General features: G+C 46.1%; 10 non-coding genes across 10 annotated transcripts; all 10 read right to left on the bottom strand.

Annotated features, from left to right (window-relative positions):
- Positions 1–164: 164 nt before the first annotated feature.
- On the bottom strand, positions 165–355 carry LOC130339934 (U2 spliceosomal RNA). The gene has a single exon (XR_008880159.1). It is a non-coding gene; the product is annotated as a U2 spliceosomal RNA (small nuclear RNA).
- Positions 356–2443: 2088 nt separating this feature from the next.
- Positions 2444–2634, bottom strand: LOC130339935 (U2 spliceosomal RNA). The gene has a single exon (XR_008880160.1). It is a non-coding gene; the product is annotated as a U2 spliceosomal RNA (small nuclear RNA).
- Positions 2635–4724: 2090 nt separating this feature from the next.
- Positions 4725–4915, bottom strand: LOC130339936 (U2 spliceosomal RNA). Its single transcript, XR_008880161.1, has one exon. It is a non-coding gene; the product is annotated as a U2 spliceosomal RNA (small nuclear RNA).
- A 2084-nt stretch (positions 4916–6999) lies between these two features.
- On the bottom strand, positions 7000–7190 carry LOC130339939 (U2 spliceosomal RNA). The gene has a single exon (XR_008880163.1). It is a non-coding gene; the product is annotated as a U2 spliceosomal RNA (small nuclear RNA).
- Positions 7191–9280: 2090 nt separating this feature from the next.
- Positions 9281–9471, bottom strand: LOC130339940 (U2 spliceosomal RNA). Its single transcript, XR_008880164.1, has one exon. It is a non-coding gene; the product is annotated as a U2 spliceosomal RNA (small nuclear RNA).
- Positions 9472–11563: 2092 nt separating this feature from the next.
- LOC130339941 (U2 spliceosomal RNA) lies at positions 11564–11754 on the bottom strand. Its single transcript, XR_008880165.1, has one exon. It is a non-coding gene; the product is annotated as a U2 spliceosomal RNA (small nuclear RNA).
- Positions 11755–13842: 2088 nt separating this feature from the next.
- Positions 13843–14033, bottom strand: LOC130339942 (U2 spliceosomal RNA). The gene has a single exon (XR_008880166.1). It is a non-coding gene; the product is annotated as a U2 spliceosomal RNA (small nuclear RNA).
- A 2094-nt stretch (positions 14034–16127) lies between these two features.
- Positions 16128–16318, bottom strand: LOC130339943 (U2 spliceosomal RNA). Its single transcript, XR_008880167.1, has one exon. It is a non-coding gene; the product is annotated as a U2 spliceosomal RNA (small nuclear RNA).
- A 2090-nt stretch (positions 16319–18408) lies between these two features.
- On the bottom strand, positions 18409–18599 carry LOC130339944 (U2 spliceosomal RNA). Its single transcript, XR_008880168.1, has one exon. It is a non-coding gene; the product is annotated as a U2 spliceosomal RNA (small nuclear RNA).
- A 2082-nt stretch (positions 18600–20681) lies between these two features.
- Positions 20682–20872, bottom strand: LOC130339945 (U2 spliceosomal RNA). The gene has a single exon (XR_008880169.1). It is a non-coding gene; the product is annotated as a U2 spliceosomal RNA (small nuclear RNA).
- Between the last annotated feature and the right edge of the window lie 820 nt (positions 20873–21692).

Consider the following 21692-nt stretch of genomic DNA (forward strand, 5'->3'; position numbering starts at 1 on the left):
AGCGGCCAGACACAAGCAGAAGCAGAAGCAGCAGAAGCAGCAGCAGCACCACCTTTTGTTTTTTGGCTGCAGCAGCAGCAGCAAGGCCCACAGGGCTGGCTAGCTGGCTAGCCAGCAAGCAGGTAGCAATGAAAGTAGGAATCTTTCTTTTTAACCCTGTAAGGGGGTGGTGCACTGTACCCGAAGATACTGCCATATCGGGTCAATGCATAGGGCGACGGAAGCAAGCTTCGAAATCGGCCCCCGTTCTCAAAAATCCATTTAATATATGGTCCCCAGATAGGGGACGTATCAGATATTAAACTGATAAGAACAGATACTACACTTGATCTTAGCCAAAAGGCCGAGAAGCGATAACCGTGAAAGGGGCGGGCCCAACAAGGTCCCCTTCATGGGCACTATCACTGCTTGCTGTCAGGGAGGCTGCCAGACAATTTTCCATGCACACTCTGGGCTGGGGGGCAGTCAACCACCAGTACACACAGCAGAACCTAAACCCATACCATTATTGCTAAGCAGCAAGACAGGGGCCCATTGCACTCCCACGGGGCCTTTTTAAATGCAATCCATAACCCGGATTTGCCAGGAACCCTTCTTACTCCTCCTACTTGCATGTGACACTGGGCTTAGGATCTGCATAGGAAACACACACACAAGCACACACCTACCTTTGTTGCCTGCAGATGCCTCCTTGGCTGTCCCCAAACGGTATCAAACCAACACCCACGGGAAGCTGTAAGCATAGAGGACATGCCTGCACCCCATTGGACTTACCTGTGTGGGTTAAATCCGGGTTATTTGACAACCTATGGCGGTGATGGTTCTGCTCAGGCAGAGCAGTGCTGATGCTCCTCATAAAGCTGTCGCTGCTGTGAAGGTTCTAGGTGACATCACAAATCCCTATGGTTACATACACAACAAAGCTGGGTTGTTGTTGTTTACACTCTGCAAGGCCTGTGGAAGTGAGTGACATCATAGCACTGTAGTTCTGAGGGTTCTAGATGGATGCAACAATCTCCTGTTGCTTCTATGAAGGCCATAATAGACGACATCACCAAACAGCTCCATAGTCACATACACAGCAAAGGAGAGATGTTGTTTACACCTAGTGATGTCAGTGGTATTGAGTGACATCACAGCACAGTGCTAAGGCTCCTGGGCCTGGACACAGCAGCGGCTGCAATATCTCAACGGAGAATACGTTTATATATATGTGTGTGTGTGCGCGTATATATATATATATATATATATATATATATATATATATATATATTTCTCCGCCGAAATCACTTTTAAACCCATTTCCACCTTTTTTTCCCTTCTCTTCCTCTTACTTTTTTTTCACGTTTTTTTACGTTTTTCTCCTTTTCGCCTCTTTTCTGGGCGTATTATTCTTCTTTTTCTTCTTTTTTTTCGTCTAATGCATACCCCATCAGTGCAGCAATGCTTATTCAATACCGCCAGCAGATGGAGACACTGGGGGATAATTTTCTAAGGATTTATACTGATTTTTCCTGTCTGAATTTGTCGCACAGAAAGTTGCAGGCCAAATATGTGTGACATTTCTGCGACTTTAGCTTCTAGAGCATTTTTACAACATTATACATAGGTGCTGAATACATAAAAAGCGACTGTTCAGCGACAGACAAGTCGCATCGGCTGAAAGTAGGCCAGAATGTCAGTCCATGTTGGAGCAGGTTTAGATACAGTCTAAAGTATAGATCTCAAAGTCTGTGCACAGAATTTAGCAAGGGCCTCGCACCTTCTGATGCATCAGGTAGGTGCACAATAGCATAGCCTAACCCTCTGTACTTTGGTCTATATTGATGCGGGACATAGACAGCCAGCTGATGACCAATCCATTAGTGCAATGGATGGCTGGAAGCATTTGTCTTTGCCTTTGCAATACCACAGAAGCAATGCATGGTCAATGTACAGCAATGACACACCTGTGTGAACAGCCAGGAGACCCCCCCCATGTTATGTTACATAGTTACATAGTTAGTACGGTCGAAAAAAGACATATGTCCATCAAGTTCAACCAGGGAATTAAGGGGTAGGGGTGTGGCGCGATATTGGGGAAGGGATGAGATTTTATATTTCTTCATAAGCATTAATCTTATTTTGTCAATTAGGAACATTCAGCACCCACCCGCTATCAAGGCAGCTGCCTATCATGTCATGCCCTACCTGCACAGGTGTGCTGGCTACTCAAATGATCCAATTAAGGAGGCCATTTAGTCAGCAGCAGCAGAAGTCCTGTGCCTGGACGCTCCAACAGCGGCCAGACACAAGCAGAAGCAGAAGCAGCAGAAGCAGCAGCAGCACCACCTTTTGTTTTTTGGCTGCAGCAGCAGCAGCAAGGCCCACAGGGCTGGCTAGCTGGCTAGCCAGCAAGCAGGTAGCAATGAAAGTAGGAATCTTTCTTTTTAACCCTGTAAGGGGGTGGTGCACTGTACCCGAAGATACTGCCATATCGGGTCAATGCATAGGGCGACGGAAGCAAGCTTCGAAATCGGCCCCCGTTCTCAAAAATCCATTTAATATATGGTCCCCAGATAGGGGACGTATCAGATATTAAACTGATAAGAACAGATACTACACTTGATCTTAGCCAAAAGGCCGAGAAGCGATAACCGTGAAAGGGGCGGGCCCAACAAGGTCCCCTTCATGGGCACTATCACTGCTTGCTGTCAGGGAGGCTGCCAGACAATTTTCCATGCACACTCTGGGCTGGGGGGCAGTCAACCACCAGTACACACAGCAGAACCTAAACCCATACCATTATTGCTAAGCAGCAAGACAGGGGCCCATTGCACTCCCACGGGGCCTTTTTAAATGCAATCCATAACCCGGATTTGCCAGGAACCCTTCTTACTCCTCCTACTTGCATGTGACACTGGGCTTAGGATCTGCATAGGAAACACACACACAAGCACACACCTACCTTTGTTGCCTGCAGATGCCTCCTTGGCTGTCCCCAAACGGTATCAAACCAACACCCACGGGAAGCTGTAAGCATAGAGGACATGCCTGCACCCCATTGGACTTACCTGTGTGGGTTAAATCCGGGTTATTTGACAACCTATGGCGGTGATGGTTCTGCTCAGGCAGAGCAGTGCTGATGCTCCTCATAAAGCTGTCGCTGCTGTGAAGGTTCTAGGTGACATCACAAATCCCTATGGTTACATACACAACAAAGCTGGGTTGTTGTTGTTTACACTCTGCAAGGCCTGTGGAAGTGAGTGACATCATAGCACTGTAGTTCTGAGGGTTCTAGATGGATGCAACAATCTCCTGTTGCTTCTATGAAGGCCATAATAGACGACATCACCAAACAGCTCCATAGTCACATACACAGCAAAGGAGAGATGTTGTTTACACCTAGTGATGTCAGTGGTATTGAGTGACATCACAGCACAGTGCTAAGGCTCCTGGGCCTGGACACAGCAGCGGCTGCAATATCTCAACGGAGAATACGTTTATATATATGTGTGTGTGTGCGCGTATATATATATATATATATATATATATATATATATATATATATATTTCTCCGCCGAAATCACTTTTAAACCCATTTCCACCTTTTTTTCCCTTCTCTTCCTCTTACTTTTTTTCACGTTTTTTTACGTTTTTCTCCTTTTCGCCTCTTTTCTGGGCGTATTATTCTTCTTTTTCTTCTTTTTTTTCGTCTAATGCATACCCCATCAGTGCAGCAATGCTTATTCAATACCGCCAGCAGATGGAGACACTGGGGGATAATTTTCTAAGGATTTATACTGATTTTTCCTGTCTGAATTTGTCGCACAGAAAGTTGCAGGCCAAATATGTGTGACATTTCTGCGACTTTAGCTTCTAGAGCATTTTTACAACATTATACATAGGTGCTGAATACATAAAAAGCGACTGTTCAGCGACAGACAAGTCGCATCGGCTGAAAGTAGGCCAGAATGTCAGTCCATGTTGGAGCAGGTTTAGATACAGTCTAAAGTATAGATCTCAAAGTCTGTGCACAGAATTTAGCAAGGGCCTCGCACCTTCTGATGCATCAGGTAGGTGCACAATAGCATAGCCTAACCCTCTGTACTTTGGTCTATATTGATGCGGGACATAGACAGCCAGCTGATGACCAATCCATTAGTGCAATGGATGGCTGGAAGCATTTGTCTTTGCCTTTGCAATACCACAGAAGCAATGCATGGTCAATGTACAGCAATGACACACCTGTGTGAACAGCCAGGAGACCCCCCCCATGTTATGTTACATAGTTACATAGTTAGTACGGTCGAAAAAAGACATATGTCCATCAAGTTCAACCAGGGAATTAAGGGGTAGGGGTGTGGCGCGATATTGGGGAAGGGATGAGATTTTATATTTCTTCATAAGCATTAATCTTATTTTGTCAATTAGGAACATTCAGCACCCACCCGCTATCAAGGCAGCTGCCTATCATGTCATGCCCTACCTGCACAGGTGTGCTGGCTACTCAAATGATCCAATTAAGGAGGCCATTTAGTCAGCAGCAGCAGAAGTCCTGTGCCTGGACGCTCCAACAGCGGCCAGACACAAGCAGAAGCAGAAGCAGCAGAAGCAGCAGCAGCACCACCTTTTGTTTTTTGGCTGCAGCAGCAGCAGCAGCAAGGCCCACAGGGCTGGCTAGCTGGCTAGCCAGCAAGCAGGTAGCAATGAAAGTAGGAATCTTTCTTTTTAACCCTGTAAGGGGGTGGTGCACTGTACCCGAAGATACTGCCATATCGGGTCAATGCATAGGGCGACGGAAGCAAGCTTCGAAATCGGCCCCCGTTCTCAAAAATCCATTTAATATATGGTCCCCAGATAGGGGACGTATCAGATATTAAACTGATAAGAACAGATACTACACTTGATCTTAGCCAAAAGGCCGAGAAGCGATAACCGTGAAAGGGGCGGGCCCAACAAGGTCCCCTTCATGGGCACTATCACTGCTTGCTGTCAGGGAGGCTGCCAGACAATTTTCCATGCACACTCTGGGCTGGGGGGCAGTCAACCACCAGTACACACAGCAGAACCTAAACCCATACCATTATTGCTAAGCAGCAAGACAGGGGCCCATTGCACTCCCACGGGGCCTTTTTAAATGCAATCCATAACCCGGATTTGCCAGGAACCCTTCTTACTCCTCCTACTTGCATGTGACACTGGGCTTAGGATCTGCATAGGAAACACACACACAAGCACACACCTACCTTTGTTGCCTGCAGATGCCTCCTTGGCTGTCCCCAAACGGTATCAAACCAACACCCACGGGAAGCTGTAAGCATAGAGGACATGCCTGCACCCCATTGGACTTACCTGTGTGGGTTAAATCCGGGTTATTTGACAACCTATGGCGGTGATGGTTCTGCTCAGGCAGAGCAGTGCTGATGCTCCTCATAAAGCTGTCGCTGCTGTGAAGGTTCTAGGTGACATCACAAATCCCTATGGTTACATACACAACAAAGCTGGGTTGTTGTTGTTTACACTCTGCAAGGCCTGTGGAAGTGAGTGACATCATAGCACTGTAGTTCTGAGGGTTCTAGATGGATGCAACAATCTCCTGTTGCTTCTATGAAGGCCATAATAGACGACATCACCAAACAGCTCCATAGTCACATACACAGCAAAGGAGAGATGTTGTTTACACCTAGTGATGTCAGTGGTATTGAGTGACATCACAGCACAGTGCTAAGGCTCCTGGGCCTGGACACAGCAGCGGCTGCAATATCTCAACGGAGAATACGTTTATATATATGTGTGTGTGTGCGCGTATATATATATATATATATATATATATATATATATATATATTTCTCCGCCGAAATCACTTTTAAACCCATTTCCACCTTTTTTTCCCTTCTCTTCCTCTTACTTTTTTTTCACGTTTTTTTACGTTTTTCTCCTTTTCGCCTCTTTTCTGGGCGTATTATTCTTCTTTTTCTTCTTTTTTTTCGTCTAATGCATACCCCATCAGTGCAGCAATGCTTATTCAATACCGCCAGCAGATGGAGACACTGGGGGATAATTTTCTAAGGATTTATACTGATTTTTCCTGTCTGAATTTGTCGCACAGAAAGTTGCAGGCCAAATATGTGTGACATTTCTGCGACTTTAGCTTCTAGAGCATTTTTACAACATTATACATAGGTGCTGAATACATAAAAAGCGACTGTTCAGCGACAGACAAGTCGCATCGGCTGAAAGTAGGCCAGAATGTCAGTCCATGTTGGAGCAGGTTTAGATACAGTCTAAAGTATAGATCTCAAAGTCTGTGCACAGAATTTAGCAAGGGCCTCGCACCTTCTGATGCATCAGGTAGGTGCACAATAGCATAGCCTAACCCTCTGTACTTTGGTCTATATTGATGCGGGACATAGACAGCCAGCTGATGACCAATCCATTAGTGCAATGGATGGCTGGAAGCATTTGTCTTTGCCTTTGCAATACCACAGAAGCAATGCATGGTCAATGTACAGCAATGACACACCTGTGTGAACAGCCAGGAGACCCCCCCCATGTTATGTTACATAGTTACATAGTTAGTACGGTCGAAAAAAGACATATGTCCATCAAGTTCAACCAGGGAATTAAGGGGTAGGGGTGTGGCGCGATATTGGGGAAGGGATGAGATTTTATATTTCTTCATAAGCATTAATCTTATTTTGTCAATTAGGAACATTCAGCACCCACCCGCTATCAAGGCAGCTGCCTATCATGTCATGCCCTACCTGCACAGGTGTGCTGGCTACTCAAATGATCCAATTAAGGAGGCCATTTAGTCAGCAGCAGCAGAAATCCTGTGCCTGGACGCTCCAACAGCGGCCAGACACAAGCAGAAGCAGAAGCAGCAGAAGCAGCAGCAGCACCACCTTTTGTTTTTTGGCTGCAGCAGCAGCAGCAAGGCCCACAGGGCTGGCTAGCTGGCTAGCCAGCAAGCAGGTAGCAATGAAAGTAGGAATCTTTCTTTTTAACCCTGTAAGGGGGTGGTGCACTGTACCCGAAGATACTGCCATATCGGGTCAATGCATAGGGCGACGGAAGCAAGCTTCGAAATCGGCCCCCGTTCTCAAAAATCCATTTAATATATGGTCCCCAGATAGGGGACGTATCAGATATTAAACTGATAAGAACAGATACTACACTTGATCTTAGCCAAAAGGCCGAGAAGCGATAACCGTGAAAGGGGCGGGCCCAACAAGGTCCCCTTCATGGGCACTATCACTGCTTGCTGTCAGGGAGGCTGCCAGACAATTTTCCATGCACACTCTGGGCTGGGGGGCAGTCAACCACCAGTACACACAGCAGAACCTAAACCCATACCATTAGTGCTAAGCAGCAAGACAGGGGCCCATTGCACTCCCACGGGGCCTTTTTAAATGCAATCCATAACCCGGATTTGCCAGGAACCCTTCTTACTCCTCCTACTTGCATGTGACACTGGGCTTAGGATCTGCATAGGAAACACACACACAAGCACACACCTACCTTTGTTGCCTGCAGATGCCTCCTTGGCTGTCCCCAAACGGTATCAAACCAACACCCACGGGAAGCTGTAAGCATAGAGGACATGCCTGCACCCCATTGGACTTACCTGTGTGGGTTAAATCCGGGTTATTTGACAACCTATGGCGGTGATGGTTCTGCTCAGGCAGAGCAGTGCTGATGCTCCTCATAAAGCTGTCGCTGCTGTGAAGGTTCTAGGTGACATCACAAATCCCTATGGTTACATACACAACAAAGCTGGGTTGTTGTTGTTTACACTCTGCAAGGCCTGTGGAAGTGAGTGACATCATAGCACTGTAGTTCTGAGGGTTCTAGATGGATGCAACAATCTCCTGTTGCTTCTATGAAGGCCATAATAGACGACATCACCAAACAGCTCCATAGTCACATACACAGCAAAGGAGAGATGTTGTTTACACCTAGTGATGTCAGTGGTATTGAGTGACATCACAGCACAGTGCTAAGGCTCCTGGGCCTGGACACAGCAGCGGCTGCAATATCTCAACGGAGAATACGTTTATATATATGTGTGTGTGTGCGCGTATATATATATATATATATATATATATATATATATATATATATATATTTCTCCGCCGAAATCACTTTTAAACCCATTTCCACCTTTTTTTCCCTTCTCTTCCTCTTACTTTTTTTTCAAGTTTTTTTACATTTTTCTCCTTTTCGCCTCTTTTCTGGGCGTATTATTCTTCTTTTTCTTCTTTTTTTTCGTCTAATGCATACCCCATCAGTGCAGCAATGCTTATTCAATACCGCCAGCAGATGGAGACACTGGGGGATAATTTTCTAAGGATTTATACTGATTTTTCCTGTCTGAATTTGTCGCACAGAAAGTTGCAGGCCAAATATGTGTGACATTTCTGCGACTTTAGCTTCTAGAGCATTTTTACAACATTATACATAGGTGCTGAATACATAAAAAGCGACTGTTCAGCGACAGACAAGTCGCATCGGCTGAAAGTAGGCCAGAATGTCAGTCCATGTTGGAGCAGGTTTAGATACAGTCTAAAGTATAGATCTCAAAGTCTGTGCACAGAATTTAGCAAGGGCCTCGCACCTTCTGATGCATCAGGTAGGTGCACAATAGCATAGCCTAACCCTCTGTACTTTGGTCTATATTGATGCGGGACATAGACAGCCAGCTGATGACCAATCCATTAGTGCAATGGATGGCTGGAAGCATTTGTCTTTGCCTTTGCAATACCACAGAAGCAATGCATGGTCAATGTACAGCAATGACACACCTGTGTGAACAGCCAGGAGACCCCCCCCATGTTATGTTACATAGTTACATAGTTAGTACGGTCGAAAAAAGACATATGTCCATCAAGTTCAACCAGGGAATTAAGGGCTAGGGGTGTGGCGCGATATTGGGGAAGGGATGAGATTTTATATTTCTTCATAAGCATTAATCTTATTTTGTCAATTAGGAACATTCAGCACCCACCCGCTATCAAGGCAGCTGCCTATCATGTCATGCCCTACCTGCACAGGTGTGCTGGCTACTCAAATGATCCAATTAAGGAGGCCATTTAGTCAGCAGCAGCAGAAGTCCTGTGCCTGGACGCTCCAACAGCGGCCAGACACAAGCAGAAGCAGAAGCAGCAGAAGCAGCAGCAGCACCACCTTTTGTTTTTTGGCTGCAGCAGCAGCAGCAAGGCCCACAGGGCTGGCTAGCTGGCTAGCCAGCAAGCAGGTAGCAATGAAAGTAGGAATCTTTCTTTTTAACCCTGTAAGGGGGTGGTGCACTGTACCCGAAGATACTGCCATATCGGGTCAATGCATAGGGCGACGGAAGCAAGCTTCGAAATCGGCCCCCGTTCTCAAAAATCCATTTAATATATGGTCCCCAGATAGGGGACGTATCAGATATTAAACTGATAAGAACAGATACTACACTTGATCTTAGCCAAAAGGCCGAGAAGCGATAACCGTGAAAGGGGCGGGCCCAACAAGGTCCCCTTCATGGGCACTATCACTGCTTGCTGTCAGGGAGGCTGCCAGACAATTTTCCATGCACACTCTGGGCTGGGGGGCAGTCAACCACCAGTACACACAGCAGAACCTAAACCCATACCATTATTGCTAAGCAGCAAGACAGGGGCCCATTGCACTCCCACGGGGCCTTTTTAAATGCAATCCATAACCCGGATTTGCCAGGAACCCTTCTTACTCCTCCTACTTGCATGTGACACTGGGCTTAGGATCTGCATAGGAAACACACACACAAGCACACACCTACCTTTGTTGCCTGCAGATGCCTCCTTGGCTGTCCCCAAACGGTATCAAACCAACACCCACGGGAAGCTGTAAGCATAGAGGACATGCCTGCACCCCATTGGACTTACCTGTGTGGGTTAAATCCGGGTTATTTGACAACCTATGGCGGTGATGGTTCTGCTCAGGCAGAGCAGTGCTGATGCTCCTCATAAAGCTGTCGCTGCTGTGAAGGTTCTAGGTGACATCACAAATCCCTATGGTTACATACACAACAAAGCTGGGTTGTTGTTGTTTACACTCTGCAAGGCCTGTGGAAGTGAGTGACATCATAGCACTGTAGTTCTGAGGGTTCTAGATGGATGCAACAATCTCCTGTTGCTTCTATGAAGGCCATAATAGACGACATCACCAAACAGCTCCATAGTCACATACACAGCAAAGGAGAGATGTTGTTTACACCTAGTGATGTCAGTGGTATTGAGTGACATCACAGCACAGTGCTAAGGCTCCTGGGCCTGGACACAGCAGCGGCTGCAATATCTCAACGGAGAATACGTTTATATATATGTGTGTGTGTGCGCGTATATATATATATATATATATATATATATATATATATATATATATATATTTCTCCGCCGAAATCACTTTTAAACCCATTTCCACCTTTTTTTCCCTTCTCTTCCTCTTACTTTTTTTTCACGTTTTTTTACGTTTTTCTCCTTTTCGCCTCTTTTCTGGGCGTATTATTCTTCTTTTTCTTCTTTTTTTTCGTCTAATGCATACCCCATCAGTGCAGCAATGCTTATTCAATACCGCCAGCAGATGGAGACACTGGGGGATAATTTTCTAAGGATTTATACTGATTTTTCCTGTCTGAATTTGTCGCACAGAAAGTTGCAGGCCAAATATGTGTGACATTTCTGCGACTTTAGCTTCTAGAGCATTTTTACAACATTATACATAGGTGCTGAATACATAAAAAGCGACTGTTCAGCGACAGACAAGTCGCATCGGCTGAAAGTAGGCCAGAATGTCAGTCCATGTTGGAGCAGGTTTAGATACAGTCTAAAGTATAGATCTCAAAGTCTGTGCACAGAATTTAGCAAGGGCCTCGCACCTTCTGATGCATCAGGTAGGTGCACAATAGCATAGCCTAACCCTCTGTACTTTGGTCTATATTGATGCGGGACATAGACAGCCAGCTGATGACCAATCCATTAGTGCAATGGATGGCTGGAAGCATTTGTCTTTGCCTTTGCAATACCACAGAAGCAATGCATGGTCAATGTACAGCAATGACACACCTGTGTGAACAGCCAGGAGACCCCCCCCATGTTATGTTACATAGTTACATAGTTAGTACGGTCGAAAAAAGACATATGTCCATCAAGTTCAACCAGGGAATTAAGGGGTAGGGGTGTGGCGCGATATTGGGGAAGGGATGAGATTTTATATTTCTTCATAAGCATTAATCTTATTTTGTCAATTAGGAACATTCAGCACCCACCCGCTATCAAGGCAGCTGCCTATCATGTCATGCCCTACCTGCACAGGTGTGCTGGCTACTCAAATGATCCAATTAAGGAGGCCATTTAGTCAGCAGCAGCAGAAGTCCTGTGCCTGGACGCTCCAACAGCGGCCAGACACAAGCAGAAGCAGAAGCAGCAGAAGCAGCAGCAGCACCACCTTTTGTTTTTTGGCTGCAGCAGCAGCAGCAAGGCCCACAGGGCTGGCTAGCTGGCTAGCCAGCAAGCAGGTAGCAATGAAAGTAGGAATCTTTCTTTTTAACCCTGTAAGGGGGTGGTGCACTGTACCCGAAGATACTGCCATATCGGGTCAATGCATAGGGCGACGGAAGCAAGCTTCGAAATCGGCCCCCGTTCTCAAAAATCCATTTAATATATGGTCCCCAGATAGGGGACGTATCAGATATTAAACTGATAAGAACAGATACTACACTTGATCTTAGCCAAAAGGCCGAGAAGCGATAACCGTGAAAGGGGCGGGCCCAACAAGGTCCCCTTCATGGGCACTATCACTGCTTGCTGTCAGGGAGGCTGCCAGACAATTTTCCATGCACACTCTGGGCTGGGGGGCAGTCAACCACCAGTACACACAGCAGAACCTAAACCCATACCATTATTGCTAAGCAGCAAGACAGGGGCCCATTGCACTCCCACGGGGCCTTTTTAAATGCAATCCATAACCCGGATTTGCCAGGAACCCTTCTTACTCCTCCTACTTGCATGTGACACTGGGCTTAGGATCTGCATAGGAAACACACACACAAGCACACACCTACCTTTGTTGCCTGCAGATGCCTCCTTGGCTGTCCCCAAACGGTATCAAACCAACACCCACGGGAAGCTGTAAGCATAGAGGACATGCCTGCACCCCATTGGACTTACCTGTGTGGGTTAAATCCGGGTTATTTGACAACCTATGGCGGTGATGGTTCTGCTCAGGCAGAGCAGTGCTGATGCTCCTCATAAAGCTGTCGCTGCTGTGAAGGTTCTAGGTGACATCACAAATCCCTATGGTTACATACACAACAAAGCTGGGTTGTTGTTGTTTACACTCTGCAAGGCCTGTGGAAGTGAGTGACATCATAGCACTGTAGTTCTGAGGGTTCTAGATGGATGCAACAATCTCCTGTTGCTTCTATGAAGGCCATAATAGACGACATCACCAAACAGCTCCATAGTCACATACACAGCAAAGGAGAGATGTTGTTTACACCTAGTGATGTCAGTGGTATTGAGTGACATCACAGCACAGTGCTAAGGCTCCTGGGCCTGGACACAGCAGCGGCTGCAATATCTCAACGGAGAATACGTTTATATATATGTGTGTGTGTGCGCGTATATATATATATATATATATATATATATATATATATATATATATTTCTCCGCCGAAATCACTTTTAAACCCATTTCCACCTTTTTTTCCCTTCTCTTCCTCTTACTTTTTTTTCACGTTTTTTTACGTTTTTCTCCTTTTCGCCTCTTTTCTGGGCGTATTATTCTTCTTTTTCTTCTTTTTTTTCGTCTAATGCATACCCCATCAGTGCAGCAATGCTTATTCAATACCGCCAGCAGATGGAGACACTGGGGGATAATTTTCTAAGGATTTATACTGATTTTTCCTGTCTGAATTTGTCGCACAGAAAGTTGCAGGCCAAATATGTGTGACATTTCTGCGACTTTAGCTTCTAGAGCATTTTTACAACATTATACATAGGTGCTGAATACATAAAAAGCGACTGTTCAGCGACAGACAAGTCGCATCGGCTGAAAGTAGGCCAGAATGTCAGTCCATGTTGGAGCAGGTTTAGATACAGTCTAAAGTATAGATCTCAAAGTCTGTGCACAGAATTTAGCAAGGGCCTCGCACCTTCTGATGCATCAGGTAGGTGCACAATAGCATAGCCTAACCCTCTGTACTTTGGTCTATATTGATGCGGGACATAGACAGCCAGCTGATGACCAATCCATTAGTGCAATGGATGGCTGGAAGCATTTGTCTTTGCCTTTGCAATACCACAGAAGCAATGCATGGTCAATGTACAGCAATGACACACCTGTGTGAACAGCCAGGAGACCCCCCCCATGTTATGTTACATAGTTACATAGTTAGTACGGTCGAAAAAAGACATATGTCCATCAAGTTCAACCAGGGAATTAAGGGGTAGGGGTGTGGCGCGATATTGGGGAAGGGATGAGATTTTATATTTCTTCATAAGCATTAATCTTATTTTGTCAATTAGGAACATTCAGCACCCACCCGCTATCAAGGCAGCTGCCTATCATGTCATGCCCTACCTGCACAGGTGTGCTGGCTACTCAAATGATCCAATTAAGGAGGCCATTTAGTCAGCAGCAGCAGAAGTCCTGTGCCTGGACGCTCCAACAGCGGCCAGACACAAGCAGAAGCAGAAGCAGCAGAAGCAGCAGCAGCACCACCTTTTGTTTTTTGGCTGCAGCAGCAGCAGCAAGGCCCACAGGGCTGGCTAGCTGGCTAGCCAGCAAGCAGGTAGCAATGAAAGTAGGAATCTTTCTTTTTAACCCTGTAAGGGGGTGGTGCACTGTACCCGAAGATACTGCCATATCGGGTCAATGCATAGGGCGACGGAAGCAAGCTTCGAAATCGGCCCCCGTTCTCAAAAATCCATTTAATATATGGTCCCCAGATAGGGGACGTATCAGATATTAAACTGATAAGAACAGATACTACACTTGATCTTAGCCAAAAGGCCGAGAAGCGATAACCGTGAAAGGGGCGGGCCCAACAAGGTCCCCTTCATGGGCACTATCACTGCTTGCTGTCAGGGAGGCTGCCAGACAATTTTCCATGCACACTCTGGGCTGGGGGGCAGTCAACCACCAGTACACACAGCAGAACCTAAACCCATACCATTATTGCTAAGCAGCAAGACAGGGGCCCATTGCACTCCCACGGGGCCTTTTTAAATGCAATCCATAACCCGGATTTGCCAGGAACCCTTCTTACTCCTCCTACTTGCATGTGACACTGGGCTTAGGATCTGCATAGGAAACACACACACAAGCACACACCTACCTTTGTTGCCTGCAGATGCCTCCTTGGCTGTCCCCAAACGGTATCAAACCAACACCCACGGGAAGCTGTAAGCATAGAGGACATGCCTGCACCCCATTGGACTTACCTGTGTGGGTTAAATCCGGGTTATTTGACAACCTATGGCGGTGATGGTTCTGCTCAGGCAGAGCAGTGCTGATGCTCCTCATAAAGCTGTCGCTGCTGTGAAGGTTCTAGGTGACATCACAAATCCCTATGGTTACATACACAACAAAGCTGGGTTGTTGTTGTTTACACTCTGCAAGGCCTGTGGAAGTGAGTGACATCATAGCACTGTAGTTCTGAGGGTTCTAGATGGATGCAACAATCTCCTGTTGCTTCTATGAAGGCCATAATAGACGACATCACCAAACAGCTCCATAGTCACATACACAGCAAAGGAGAGATGTTGTTTACACCTAGTGATGTCAGTGGTATTGAGTGACATCACAGCACAGTGCTAAGGCTCCTGGGCCTGGACACAGCAGCGGCTGCAATATCTCAACGGAGAATACGTTTATATATATGTGTGTGTGTGCGCGTATATATATATATATATATATATATATATATATATATATATATATATATATTTCTCCGCCGAAATCACTTTTAAACCCATTTCCACCTTTTTTTCCCTTCTCTTCCTCTTACTTTTTTTTCACGTTTTTTTACGTTTTTCTCCTTTTCGCCTCTTTTCTGGGCGTATTATTCTTCTTTTTCTTCTTTTTTTTCGTCTAATGCATACCCCATCAGTGCAGCAATGCTTATTCAATACCGCCAGCAGATGGAGACACTGGGGGATAATTTTCTAAGGATTTATACTGATTTTTCCTGTCTGAATTTGTCGCACAGAAAGTTGCAGGCCAAATATGTGTGACATTTCTGCGACTTTAGCTTCTAGAGCATTTTTACAACATTATACATAGGTGCTGAATACATAAAAAGCGACTGTTCAGCGACAGACAAGTCGCATCGGCTGAAAGTAGGCCAGAATGTCAGTCCATGTTGGAGCAGGTTTAGATACAGTCTAAAGTATAGATCTCAAAGTCTGTGCACAGAATTTAGCAAGGGCCTCGCACCTTCTGATGCATCAGGTAGGTGCACAATAGCATAGCCTAACCCTCTGTACTTTGGTCTATATTGATGCGGGACATAGACAGCCAGCTGATGACCAATCCATTAGTGCAATGGATGGCTGGAAGCATTTGTCTTTGCCTTTGCAATACCACAGAAGCAATGCATGGTCAATGTACAGCAATGACACACCTGTGTGAACAGCCAGGAGACCCCCCCCATGTTATGTTACATAGTTACATAGTTAGTACGGTCGAAAAAAGACATATGTCCATCAAGTTCAACCAGGGAATTAAGGGGTAGGGGTGTGGCGCGATATTGGGGAAGGGATGAGATTTTATATTTCTTCATAAGCATTAATCTTATTTTGTCAATTAGGAACATTCAGCACCCACCCGCTATCAAGGCAGCTGCCTATCATGTCATGCCCTACCTGCACAGGTGTGCTGGCTACTCAAATGATCCAATTAAGGAGGCCATTTAGTCAGCAGCAGCAGAAGTCCTGTGCCTGGACGCTCCAACAGCGGCCAGACACAAGCAGAAGCAGAAGCAGCAGAAGCAGCAGCAGCACCACCTTTTGTTTTTTGGCTGCAGCAGCAGCAGCAAGGCCCACAGGGCTGGCTAGCTGGCTAGCCAGCAAGCAGGTAGCAATGAAAGTAGGAATCTTTCTTTTTAACCCTGTAAGGGGGTGGTGCACTGTACCCGAAGATACTGCCATATCGGGTCAATGCATAGGGCGACGGAAGCAAGCTTCGAAATCGGCCCCCGTTCTCAAAAATCCATTTAATATATGGTCCCCAGATAGGGGACGTATCAGATATTAAACTGATAAGAACAGATACTACACTTGATCTTAGCCAAAAGGCCGAGAAGCGATAACCGTGAAAGGGGCGGGCCCAACAAGGTCCCCTTCATGGGCACTATCACTGCTTGCTGTCAGGGAGGCTGCCAGACAATTTTCCATGCACACTCTGGGCTGGGGGGCAGTCAACCACCAGTACACACAGCAGAACCTAAACCCATACCATTATTGCTAAGCAGCAAGACAGGGGCCCATTGCACTCCCACGGGGCCTTTTTAAATGCAATCCATAACCCGGATTTGCCAGGAACCCTTCTTACTCCTCCTACTTGCATGTGACACTGGGCTTAGGATCTGCATAGGAAACACACACACAAGCACACACCTACCTTTGTTGCCTGCAGATGCCTCCTTGGCTGTCCCCAAACGGTATCAAACCAACACCCACGGGAAGCTGTAAGCATAGAGGACATGCCTGCACCCCATTGGACTTACCTGTGTGGGTTAAATCCGGGTTATTTGACAACCTATGGCGGTGATGGTTCTGCTCAGGCAGAGCAGTGCTGATGCTCCTCATAAAGCTGTCGCTGCTGTGAAGGTTCTAGGTGACATCACAAATCCCTATGGTTACATACACAACAAAGCTGGGTTGTTGTTGTTTACACTCTGCAAGGCCTGTGGAAGTGAGTGACATCATAGCACTGTAGTTCTGAGGGTTCTAGATGGATGCAACAATCTCCTGTTGCTTCTATGAAGGCCATAATAGACGACATCACCAAACAGCTCCATAGTCACATACACAGCAAAGGAGAGATGTTGTTTACACCTAGTGATGTCAGTGGTATTGAGTGACATCACAGCACAGTGCTAAGGCTCCTGGGCCTGGACACAGCAGCGGCTGCAATATCTCAACGGAGAATACGTTTATATATATGTGTGTGTGTGCGCGTATATATATATATATATATATATATATATATATATATATATATATATTTCTCCGCCGAAATCACTTTTAAACCCATTTCCACCTTTTTTTCCCTTCTCTTCCTCTTACTTTTTTTTCACGTTTTTTTACGTTTTTCTCCTTTTCGCCTCTTTTCTGGGCGTATTATTCTTCTTTTTCTTCTTTTTTTTCGTCTAATGCATACCCCATCAGTGCAGCAATGCTTATTCAATACCGCCAGCAGATGGAGACACTGGGGGATAATTTTCTAAGGATTTATACTGATTTTTCCTGTCTGAATTTGTCGCACAGAAAGTTGCAGGCCAAATATGTGTGACATTTCTGCGACTTTAGCTTCTAGAGCATTTTTACAACATTATACATAGGTGCTGAATACATAAAAAGCGACTGTTCAGCGACAGACAAGTCGCATCGGCTGAAAGTAGGCCAGAATGTCAGTCCATGTTGGAGCAGGTTTAGATACAGTCTAAAGTATAGATCTCAAAGTCTGTGCACAGAATTTAGCAAGGGCCTCGCACCTTCTGATGCATCAGGTAGGTGCACAATAGCATAGCCTAACCCTCTGTACTTTGGTCTATATTGATGCGGGACATAGACAGCCAGCTGATGACCAATCCATTAGTGCAATGGATGGCTGGAAGCATTTGTCTTTGCCTTTGCAATACCACAGAAGCAATGCATGGTCAATGTACAGCAATGACACACCTGTGTGAACAGCCAGGAGACCCCCCCCATGTTATGTTACATAGTTACATAGTTAGTACGGTCGAAAAAAGACATATGTCCATCAAGTTCAACCAGGGAATTAAGGGGTAGGGGTGTGGCGCGATATTGGGGAAGGGATGAGATTTTATATTTCTTCATAAGCATTAATCTTATTTTGTCAATTAGGAACATTCAGCACCCACCCGCTATCAAGGCAGCTGCCTATCATGTCATGCCCTACCTGCACAGGTGTGCTGGCTACTCAAATGATCCAATTAAGGAGGCCATTTAGTCAGCAGCAGCAGAAGTCCTGTGCCTGGACGCTCCAACAGCGGCCAGACACAAGCAGAAGCAGAAGCAGCAGAAGCAGCAGCAGCACCACCTTTTGTTTTTTGGCTGCAGCAGCAGCAGCAAGGCCCACAGGGCTGGCTAGCTGGCTAGCCAGCAAGCAGGTAGCAATGAAAGTAGGAATCTTTCTTTTTAACCCTGTAAGGGGGTGGTGCACTGTACCCGAAGATACTGCCATATCGGGTCAATGCATAGGGCGACGGAAGCAAGCTTCGAAATCGGCCCCCGTTCTCAAAAATCCATTTAATATATGGTCCCCAGATAGGGGACGTATCAGATATTAAACTGATAAGAACAGATACTACACTTGATCTTAGCCAAAAGGCCGAGAAGCGATAACCGTGAAAGGGGCGGGCCCAACAAGGTCCCCTTCATGGGCACTATCACTGCTTGCTGTCAGAGAGGCTGCCAGACAATTTTCCATGCACACTCTGGGCTGGGGGGCAGTCAACCACCAGTACACACAGCAGAACCTAAACCCATACCATTATTGCTAAGCAGCAAGACAGGGGCCCATTGCACTCCCACGGGGCCTTTTTAAATGCAATCCATAACCCGGATTTGCCAGGAACCCTTCTTACTCCTCCTACTTGCATGTGACACTGGGCTTAGGATCTGCATAGGAAACACACACACAAGCACACACCTACCTTTGTTGCCTGCAGATGCCTCCTTGGCTGTCCCCAAACGGTATCAAACCAACACCCACGGGAAGCTGTAAGCATAGAGGACATGCCTGCACCCCATTGGACTTACCTGTGTGGGTTAAATCCGGGTTATTTGACAACCTATGGCGGTGATGGTTCTGCTCAGGCAGAGCAGTGCTGATGCTCCTCATAAAGCTGTCGCTGCTGTGAAGGTTCTAGGTGACATCACAAATCCCTATGGTTACATACACAACAAAGCTGGGTTGTTGTTGTTTACACTCTGCAAGGCCTGTGGAAGTGAGTGACATCATAGCACTGTAGTTCTGAGGGTTCTAGATGGATGCAACAATCTCCTGTTGCTTCTATGAAGGCCATAATAGACGACATCACCAAACAGCTCCATAGTCACATACACAGCAAAGGAGAGATGTTGTTTACACCTAGTGATGTCAGTGGTATTGAGTGACATCACAGCACAGTGCTAAGGCTCCTGGGCCTGGACACAGCAGCGGCTGCAATATCTCAACGGAGAATACGTTTATATATATGTGTGTGTGTGCGCGTATATATATATATATATATATATATATATATATATATATTTCTCCGCCGAAATCACTTTTAAACCCATTTCCACCTTTTTTTCCCTTCTCTTCCTCTTACTTTTTTTTCACGTTTTTTTACGTTTTTCTCCTTTTCGCCTCTTTTCTGGGCGTATTATTCTTCTTTTTCTTCTTTTTTTTCGTCTAATGCATACCCCATCAGTGCAGCAATGCTTATTCAATACCGCCAGCAGATGGAGACACTGGGGGATAATTTTCTAAGGATTTATACTGATTTTTCCTGTCTGAATTTGTCGCACAGAAAGTTGCAGGCCAAATATGTGTGACATTTCTGCGACTTAAGCTTCTAGAGCATTTTTACAACATTATACATAGGTGCTGAATACATAAAAAGCGACTATTCAGCGACAGACAAGTCGCATCGGCTGAAAGTAGGCCAGAATGTCAGTCCATGTTGGAGCAGGTTTAGATACAGTCTAAAGTATAGATCTCAAAGTCTGTGCACAGAATTTAGCAAGGGCCTCGCACCTTCTGATGCATCAGGTAGGTGCACAATAGCATAGCCTAACCCTCTGTACTTTGGTCTATATTGATGCGGGACATAGACAGCCAGCTGATGACCAATCCATTAGTGCAATGGATGGCTGGAAGCATTTGTCTTTGCCTTTGCAATACCACAGAAGCAATGCATGGTCAATGTACAGCAATGACACACCTGTGTGAACAGCCAGGAGACCCCCCCCATGTTATGTTACATAGTTACATAGTTAGTACGGTCGAAAAAAGACATATGTCCATCAAGTTCAACCAGGGAATTAAGGGGTAGGGGTGTGGCGCGATATTGGGGAAGGGATGAGATTTTATATTTCTTCATAAGCATTAATCTTATTTTGTCAATTAGGAACATTCAGCACCCACCCGCTATCAAGGCAGCTGCCTATCATGTCATGCCCTACCTGCACAGGTGTGCTGGCTACTCAAATGATCCAATTAAGGAGGCCATTTAGTCAGCAGCAGCAGAAGTCCTGTGCCTGGACGCTCCAACAGCGGCCAGACACAAGCAGAAGCAGAAGCAGCAGAAGCAGCAGCAGCACCACCTTTTGTTTTTTGGCTGCAGCAGCAGCAGCAAGGCCCACAGGGCTGGCTAGCTGGCTAGCCAGCAAGCAGGTAGCAATGAAAGTAGGAATCTTTCTTTTTAACCCTGTAAGGGGGTGGTGCACTGTACCCGAAGATACTGCCATATCGGGTCAATGCATAGGGCGACGGAAGCAAGCTTCGAAATCGGCCCCCGTTCTCAAAAATCCATTTAATATATGGTCCCCAGATAGGGGACGTATCAGATATTAAACTGATAAGAACAGATACTACACTTGATCTTAGCCAAAAGGCCGAGAAGCGATAACCGTGAAAGGGGCGGGCCCAACAAGGTCCCCTTCATGGGCACTATCACTGCTTGCTGTCAGGGAGGCTGCCAGACAATTTTCCATGCACACTCTGGGCTGGGGGGCAGTCAACCACCAGTACACACAGCAGAACCTAAACCCATACCATTATTGCTAAGCAGCAAGACAGGGGCCCATTGCACTCCCACGGGGCCTTTTTAAATGCAATCCATAACCCGGATTTGCCAGGAACCCTTCTTACTCCTCCTACTTGCATGTGACACTGGGCTTAGGATCTGCATAGGAAACACACACACAAGCACACACCTACCTTTGTTGCCTGCAGATGCCTCCTTGGCTGTCCCCAAACGGTATCAAACCAACACCCACGGGAAGCTGTAAGCATAGAGGACATGCCTGCACCCCATTGGACTTACCTGTGTGGGTTAAATCCGGGTTATTTGACAACCTATGGCGGTGATGGTTCTGCTCAGGCAGAGCAGTGCTGATGCTCCTCATAAAGCTGTCGCTGCTGTGAAGGTTCTAGGTGACATCACAAATCCCTATGGTTACATACACAACAAAGCTGGGTTGTTGTTGTTTACACTCTGCAAGGCCTGTGGAAGTGAGTGACATCATAGCACTGTAGTTCTGAGGGTTCTAGATGGATGCAACAATCTCCTGTTGCTTCTATGAAGGCCATAATAGACGACATCACCAAACAGCTCCATAGTCACATACACAGCAAAGGAGAGATGTTGTTTACACCTAGTGATGTCAGTGGTATTGAGTGACATCACAGCACAGTGCTAAGGCTCCTGGGCCTGGACACAGCAGC

The sequence above is a fragment of the Hyla sarda genome, unplaced genomic scaffold (genome assembly GCF_029499605.1).
Source record: "Hyla sarda isolate aHylSar1 unplaced genomic scaffold, aHylSar1.hap1 scaffold_564, whole genome shotgun sequence".
Lineage (NCBI taxonomy): Eukaryota > Metazoa > Chordata > Amphibia > Anura > Hylidae > Hyla > Hyla sarda.